The sequence below is a fragment of the Gorilla gorilla genome, chromosome 20, assembly GCF_029281585.2.
Source record: "Gorilla gorilla gorilla isolate KB3781 chromosome 20, NHGRI_mGorGor1-v2.1_pri, whole genome shotgun sequence".
NCBI lineage: Eukaryota > Metazoa > Chordata > Mammalia > Primates > Hominidae > Gorilla > Gorilla gorilla.
The window spans coordinates 46,462,808-46,471,806 of NC_073244.2; the positions used below are offsets into that span (position 1 = coordinate 46,462,808).

At 44.3% G+C, this 8,999-nt stretch overlaps 1 pseudogene; it reads left to right on the plus strand.

Moving 5' to 3' along the window:
* Window positions 1–768: 768 nt before the first annotated feature.
* Window positions 769–1,689, plus strand: LOC109024134 (uncharacterized; annotated as a pseudogene).
* Window positions 1,690–8,999: the final 7,310 nt, after the last annotated feature.

The window sequence follows — 8,999 nt, forward strand, 5'->3', positions numbered from 1 at the left end:
TGAGATGTGCAGATGGGCCAGCAGGTGATATGTTATCTGTCATAGGTTAAGGCCTCATTATTTTATTCATTTTTAAACTTTTTTTTTTTTTTGAGACAGGGTCTTGTTCTGTCGCCCAGGCTGGTTTGCAGTGGTGCCACCATGGTTCACTGTAACCTTGAAGCCCCTGGGCTCAAGTGATCCTCCTGCCTCAGCCTCCAGAGTAACGAGGACTACAGGTGCACACCACCATGCCCAGCTAATTTTTTAACGTTTTGTAGAGAAAGGCTCTCACTGTGTTGCCCAGGCTGGTCTTGAACTCCTTGACTCAAGCAATCCTCCTGTCTTGGCTTCCCAAAGTGTTGGGATTACAGGTGTGAGCCACTGCTCCCAGCCACAAGTTTTATTTTAAATGTTTACCTTTCAATGATCACTTCGAGGAGATTTAAGCTTACTCTTTCTTTTTTTTTTTTTTCTTGAGATGGAGTCTTGCTGTGTCGCCCAGGCTGGAGTGCAGTGGCACTATCTTGGGTCACTGCAACCTCTGCCTCCCAGGTTCAAGTGATTCTCCTACCTCAGCCTCCCGAGTAGCTGAGACTACAGGCATGTGCCACCACTCCTGACTAATTTTTGTATTTTTAGTAGAGTCGGGGTTTCACCATGTTAGCCAGGTTGGTCTTGAACTCCTGACCTAAAGTGATCTGCCTGCCTCAGCCTCCCAAAGTGCTGGGAGGCATGAGCCACTGTGCCTGGCTCATTGTCTAGTTTTTACCAAGAAGACAATGAGATATGCCAGAGGGCTCCGTATCTGCTATGAGAACGTCCCCCAAGAGCAGCTGGCCGTGGTGCTGCAGTTGGAGCTGTGCTTGGAGCTCTTCTTCACCCCCATGGCGGTCACCACCTTCTTCCACTGGCACTTTGTGCGGATCATGCTCTCCTGGCCCCAAGTGGGGACCTGGAGGTGCTGAAGAGCCAGGAGACTGGCTGCCGTGACCCTCTTCAACTTCCTGGTCTGCTTGGACCCTATGCTTTGTCTCCCATGGTGGGTTCCCCCAATGGAAGAGTCAAATTGGTGAGCAGGCCCAGTGTTGTTCAGTGCTCTCGATGCTGCATTGACCCCTTGATTTTCTTTGTTTTTGTTTTTATTTTGTTTTGTTTTGTTTTTGAGACGGAGTCTCGCTCTGTCACCCAGGCTGGAGTGCAGTGGTGTGATCTTGGCTCACTGCAACCTCCGCCTCCTGGGTTCTCCTGCCTCAGCCTCCCGGGTAGCTGGGATTATAGGCACCCACCACCACACCCAGCTAATTTTTGTATTTTTAGTAGAGACGAGGTTTCAACCTCTACTCAGGCTGGTCTCAAACTCCTGACCGCAAGTGATCTGCCCACCTTGGCCTCCCAAAGTGTTGCAATTACAGGCGTGAGCCACCATGCCCAGCCTAACCCCTTGATTTTCTGTTTCTCTTCCTCCACCATGCGCAAAGCCTTTGACAGAGGGCCACGGAGGTGGCAGCACGGCAGGGGTCTCACTGTCTGGGTGGTGGTGAAAGCTCTGGAGAGCCAGCTGCAGAGAGAAGATGTGGATCTTAGGGACGGCCAATGTCACCTTCACAGGAGATTAAAGGCGCCAGCTTGGGGTAACCTTTTGGGGAAGGAGGGCTCAAAAAGAGGAACAATGAAACAGAACTAAGGTGAGTTCTCCTGTGCCCAGTTTCAGAGGTCAAGGAGAGTAGTAGATAGCTCAAACCCAACTCAGCCATTGAGTGAGTGTTTTCATTTTATTCCTTGGGGTCTGTGATATTTTCCTTGGGGTCTATGATATTTTCCATTTTCTTTTCTTTCCTTTTGTTTTGGTTTGTTTGTTTGGTTGGTTGGTTGGTTTTAGAGACAGGGTTTCCCTCTGTCACCCAGGCTGGAATGCAGTGGTGTGATCACATCACACTGCAGCTTCTAACTCATGGGTTCAAGCCATCCTCCTGCCTCAGCCTCCTGAGTAGCTGGGACTCCAGGTGCACTCCACCATGGCCGGCTAATTGTTTATTTTTTATAGAGACAGGGTTTCACTATGTTGGCCAGGATGTTCAACAACTTCTGCCTTCAAACGATCTTCCCTCCTGGGCCTCCCCAAGTGCTGAGATTACAAGCATCAGCCACCACACCCAGCCTATGACATTTTCTTCATTATGGCTGGTACTGTCTCATGGTAAGCCACAAGCCTTTTTATCTTATAATATCAGAGTCTTGGAATTCTTTGTCTTCCCTACTCTATATCTAGAAGACAGTAGCATTGACTTATCTGCTGCAGAGCTCTTAATTCTATCCTTGGCCCCGATTCAGAAAGGGGGGTTCCTCATGCTGGATCTGAACAACCCAGCACAGGCAAGTCTGGGGAGCAAGGCAGGAGCCTGCATGTGGACTCAAAGGACCGGCACCCGAAACAAAGCAGTGGCTGGCACAGGTGGACAAACCGGGCAAGAAAAGCAATTGTCCTTCGGAGCAGAATCCACGTGGTGGGAAGAAACAGGTCATGATACTTTTGAGTGGTTACATCCTACTGGGTTTGTGCCTTCTTTTTTCCTTTCTCAGTCTTGCCAAGAGACCCATTAATTTGTCTTTTCAGAAAACCAAGATCCTCTCCAGCATTTATCTTTGTTTTCTTGTTGCATTGATTTCTAATCTTATCTTTATTGTTTCCTTCCTTTTACTTTATTGAGTCTTCTCTGTTGCTCCTTTTCTAACATGTTAACTTGGATGCTCGTTCATTTTAGCCTTCCTTCTTTGCTAATGTAAGCATTTAGTGTGTTGGATAGATTTCCCTCTAAGAACAGCTTTAGTGGGATGTCACAAGTTTTGATTTGCAGCATTCTCATTATTTTGAGTTCTAAATAGGCTCCAAATTCCATGTGATTTTTTTCTTTGACTCTTGACTTTGGAAATGTACCTTAATTTTCAAACACAGAATCTTCCCCCCTTTATCCTTTTGCTATTCATTTCTAACTAGAGAGTATTGTTTCAATGGTATCAGTTCTTTGAAATTTGCTGAGAATTGTTTTTTGGATTAGAATATAAACAGTATTCTAGTATTCCAGTAATGAAAAGAAGATAGATTCTGTAATTGTTGGGTGCTATGTTCTCTGTATATACCTTAGATTGAACTTGTTAATTTATGATGTTCAAATCTTCATAACCTTTGTATACATTTTCATCTATTTAATCTATCAGTTATATGAAGAGGTGTGTTGCATGCTCCTTCTATCATGGTAAATTTGCCTATTTCTCCTTGTAGTTCTGTCTCCCTGGTGAATTGAAACTTTCAAAATTCTTTCTGCCTTAACATTGATTTTGTCTGATATTAACAGAGCCACATCAACTTGGATTTTGCTTATTATTTGCCAGTCCATCTCTGTCCATCCTTCTACATTCAACCTTGCTATATCTTTATGTTTTAAATGTGCTTTTCCTAAGCAGTGTATAGAGTGGTTGGATTTTTTTGTAATCTGGTCTGACAACTGGATAATATTTGTCTTTTAACTGTATCATTTTGTCCATTTATAGTTATAAAATAATAATTTCCAATATATTTGAATTTATCTCTGTCATCTTATTTTAAATACTTTTAGTGAAGTATGTGCACATATATTGAAATATACATGCATACCGTGTGTATTAGTCCAATCTCACGCTGCTAGTAAAGACATACCCGAGACTGGGTAATTTACAAAGAAGAGAGGTTTAATTGACTCACAGTTCCACAGGGCTGGGCAAGCCTCAGAAAACATAGAATCATGGTGGAAGGGAAAGCAAACAGGTCCTTCTTCACATGGCAGCAGCAAGAAGTGCAGAGCAAAATGGGAGAAGCCATCTGATAAAACCATTAGATCTCGTGAGAACTCACTCACTCTCAGGAGAACAGCATGAGGGTAACCCACCCCATGATTCAATTACCTCCCACCTGGTTCCTCCCATGACACTTGGGATTATGGGAACTGCAATTCAAGATGAGATTTAGGTGGGGACACAGCCAAACCATATCACCATGCATGGCCAAATAATAAGTGTACAGGCCAAATAAACTATCACAAATATCACAGAGTGAACATACCTATTTAAGAAAAAGCGAAAAGTCTACCGTATTATTTTGTGCTTTTTATTTCCCTCATCTTTTATTTTATATTATTTTATTTTATTTTATTTTATTTTATTTTCAGACACAGTCTCACTCTGTTGCCCAGGCTGAAGTCAACGGCATGATCTCAGCTCACTGCAACCTCCACCTCCTGGGTTCAAGCAATTCTCGTGCCTCAGCCTCCCAAGTAGCTTGGATTACAGGTGTGTGCCACTATGCCTGGCTAATTTTTCCATTTTTATTAAAGACGGGGTTTCACCATGTTGACCAAGCTGGTCTTGAACTCCTGACTTTAGGTGATCCAACCACTTCGGCCTCCCAAAGTGCTGGTATTACAGGTGTGAGCCACCTTGCCAAGCCATCCCTCACCTTTTAATATTTCTTTTTTTCTTCTCTCTAGCCTTCTTTTGAGATTCAGTTCGTTTATTTCTTTTCTTTCTCATTTCATTTATTCCTCCACTGACTTGGAAACTGTATGTTCTGTATGAAACTGTATGTTACAATGTTTTAAACATTGTAAGATGTTAGGAGTTCCTCAATGAGTTACTCCCTCCCTCCCTTCCTTCTTCCCTTTAATACCACACATCAAGGAAAACCCAACCCAAGTGGCTTCAAACTATGTGAATCTAGGGCAGCAGTTTTCAAAGCACTGTCTGTGAGGTCAAAACTATTCATAATGCTATTAAGTTGCGGATTGCTCTCTTCACCTTCATTATCTCACAAATAATGTGCACAGTGGAGGTTTTGAGAGCTACGTGACGTGATATCATGACGGAATGAATGCAGACCAGATAGGAAAATACAGCTGTCTTCTATTAAGCCAGGCATTAAAGAGATCTGCAAAAATGTAAAACAATGCCACTGTCACGAATTTTTTGAAGATATAGTTGTTTTTCTAGGAACGCGTCATTTATATTAACATGTAATGGTTTTATGGTTATCATTATTATAAGATAAGTTAATACACATTTTTAAATTTTTCTGTTTTAACTTTGTTTTTTTTTTTTTGTTTTTTTTTTTGATACGCAGTTTCACTCTTGTTGCCAAGGCTGGAGTGCAGTGGTGTGATCTCGGCTCACCGCAACCTCTGCCTCCTGGCTTCAAGCGATTCTCCTGCCTCAGCCTCCCAAGTAGCTGAGATTACAGGCACAAGCCACCATGCCCGGCTAATTTTTGTATTTTTAGTAGAGACAGGGTTTCACCATGTTGGTCAGGCTGGTCTCAAACTCCTGACCTCATGATCTGCCCACCTCAGTCTCCCAAAGTCCTAGGATTATAGATATGAGCCACCACGCCTGGCAGGAATTTTCTTTTTTGCTTTTCTTTCCTTTTTTTTTCTTTTTTTTTTTTTTTTTTTTGAGACAGTGTCTCACTCTGCCACCCAGGGTGAGTGCAGTGGCATGAACACAACTCACTGCAGCCTCGTCTTCCCAGGCTCAAGCAACCCTCCCACCTCAGCCTCCCGAGTAGCTGGAACTACAGGTGCACGCCACCATGCTCAGCTAATTCTTGTATTTTTTGTGGAGATGGGGTTTTGCCATGTTGCCCGGGTTGGTCTCAAACTCCTAAGCTTAAAGCAATCCACCTGCCTCAGCTTTCCAAAGTGTTGGGATTAGAGGGGTGAGCCACCACACCCATCCCTTCAGTAATTTTCAAGAGTATAAACCGACCTTGAGATCCACAAGTTTGAGAATTGCTGACCTGGTGAGATGACAGACAGGCTTACTCTGCTAAGTGCAATTGTGCACATATAAAACCTTCTGCTACCTGAAGTGTGTTTAATGATTCGAAATTTCATAAAGTCTAATGCCACTTAACCTCTCAAAGTGAGTTTAAAGTTTGCCTGATAAAATGCAAAGCTTGTTGAGGTATTAAATATGAGACTTAACAATCAGAACTATTCCATGAGGAGGTAAAGAAGTAACAAAGCCGGCTCAGATGGATGGGATGTAATTGCGCCGCACAGACCTGTATTCAACATGTTATCTTAGTTCCTGTTCTAAAGATGCTTTTTTTTTTTTTTTTTTTTTTTTTTTGAGACAGAGTCTCGCTCTGTAACCCAGACTGCTGCAGTGCAGTGGCATGAGCTTGGCTCACTGCAACCTCCGCCTCCCAGGATCAAGCAATTCTCATGCCTCAGCTTCCCAAGTAGCTGGGATTACAGGCATGCGCCACCACACCTGGCAAATGTTTGTATTTTTAGTAGAGATGAGGTTTCACCATGTTGGCCAGGCTGGTCTTGAACTCCTGGCCTCAAGCGATTCATCCACCTCAGCCTCTCAAAGTGCTAGAATTACAGGTTTGAGCCACCGCGCCCGGCCTAAGGATTGTTTAAATTGGAGTTTTTCTTCTTGTTTTATGGGGAAGGATTACTTCATCTACAATTAGGTGGAATATTAACCCAAACTATATGTAGGATTTCCAATCTTAGAGGCTATAGGAACTGGGGGAGAAGGAAAGCATAATACTAATTATATTTGTCCTATGTCATCCTAGGGAAAGTGCATATTTTAATTCATGTCAGCAAAGATTAAAGAAAGGTTTTCAGGGCAAAAGTTATGAACAGGCTTAGTGTGTTTTATTTTGAACGGGGGAATTCACAAAGCCTTTGTGAAAGCCTCAATTTTACTGTTAGACTACTTGATAGCATCTAGTTAATATAAGCTAGGGCGATTCAGCTAGTTTCGTTGCACCTCCCGGTAAATAAGTGGTTCCTGAGGCATTGTGTTAAGCGAGGAATGGAAGTTTGAAGGTTACCGGCAAGGCTCCTTCAGCCCTCTCCGGTTTTCAGGTTAATGGTGGGGAGAGTGAGTGTCCACCGGAAAGGGACTGTGATGTGAAATTAGGTCACTTGATTTCTGTAAACTTATGGGAGACCTTTCTCCTAAAGACGGGCTCAAGATGCCACCATTTACAATGTTACTCTCAATGACTTTGGGGAAGTCCTGCTCCTAGGGATGGGACACAGTGATAAGAGGGAGGGGTGTGCCGGGCACGGTGGCTCATGCCTGTAATTCCAGCACTTTGGGAGGCTGAGGCAGGCAGATCACCTGAGGCCAGGAGTTCAAGACCAGCCTGGCCAACATGGCAAAACCCCATCTCTACTAACAATATAAAAATTAGCTGAGCGTGGTGGTGTGCAGCTGTAATCCCAGCTACTTGAGAGGCTGAGACAGGAGAATCACTTGAATCCAAGAGGCGGAGGCTGTAGTGAGCCAAAATCATGCCATTGCACTCCAACCTGGGCAACAAGAGCAGACACTCCATCTAAAGCAAACAGCAACCAAAAAAAAAAAAACACAAGAGGAAGGGGTGGAAGAGTGTACTGATTGTTGGACCCTGAGGATTGCAATTTTATCATAACATTCTCTACAGTCTCTTTTCAAAAATGAACCAGCAATCAGAGATGGCACTGATTGGTTTGGCCTTCTTAGCGGCATCTCTCCCTTGTCCTCTGCCATTTGGTTTGGTGGAGCTGACTTTACCCCCAGCTCCTGCTCCAGGGGCAGGTGTGAAACCAGGACCCTGATCATCTACAGTTCGTCCTCTGACCACAGTGATGGTTCACACTTGGGTGCATGACTCAATCCAGACCAATGAAAGATGAACCCAGGCTGGGCATAGTGGCTCACATCTGTAATCCCAGCACATGGGAAGGCTGAGGCAGGCGAATCAGTTGAGGTCAGGAGTTTGAGACCAGCCAGGCTAACTTGGCAAAACCCCGTCTCTACTAAAAATACAAAAATTAGCTGGGTGTGGTGGTGCACACCTGTAATCCCAGCTACTTGGGAGGCTGAGGCAGAAGAATCACTTGAACACGGGAGGTGGAGGTTGCAGTGAGCCAAGACCATGCCACTGCACACTCCAGCCTGGGTGACAGAGTGCACCCACTGTGGATCCAGCCTTTTTTTTTTTTTTTTTGAGACAGAGTCTCACCAGGCTGGAGTGCAGTGGCGTTAATCTTGGCTCACTGCAACCTCTGCCTCCCAGGTTCAAGCAATTCTCCTGCCTCAGCCTCCTGAGTAGCTAGGACTAGAGGCGCGCACCACCCCGCCCAGCTAATTTTTGTATTTTTAGTAGAGACGGGGATTCACCATGTTGGCCAGGATGGTCTCGATCTCTTGACCTCATGATCCACCCACCTTGGCCTCCCAAAATGCTGGGATTATAGGCATGAACCACTGCACCTGGCCAGCCCTTCTCTTTTAACCACCAGGAGAAAGAACCTCTCTTCTACTGATGTGAAACAGAGAAAAACCACACATTCAGGCATTTGATGTCCTAAAGCAGATCTACTCTGGGGATTTTTAGATTTGAAAACCAAATATTCTCCTTCCTTAGCTTAAAGCAAGTTTGAAGCTGAGATGGACATAATGTAATTTCTCTGCACAAGCCTGTATATTCATTGCTTTATGCTCATCCTTGTTCTAAAGATTAGCCTTTTGCCCATTTTCTAATTGAATTGCTTGATTGTGTTTTGTTTTACTATTGAGTTTTGTGAGACATTTATTTAGAGTGTCTCGCTCTGTTGTCCAGGCTGGGGTGCAGTGGCATGATCTCAGCTCACTGCAACCTCCGCCTCCCGGGTTCAAGTGATCCTTCCTCTTCAACCTCCTGAGTAGCTGGGATTACCAGTGTACACCATCACACCTGGCTAATTTTTGTATTTTTAGTAGAAATGGGGTTTCACCATGTTGGCCAGACTGGTCTCAAACTCCTGACCTCCTCAAGCTGATCAGCCCACCCCGGCCTCCCGAAGTGTTGGGATTATAGGCGTGAGCCACCGCACCAGCCAACACTGAGTCATATTTCTTTAGATTTTTGTGGTTGATGTTCCCATTATGCTTCTCCCTCAATGAATCTCCTACCTTCTTCATCAGAGGCAGCGTCATATTGG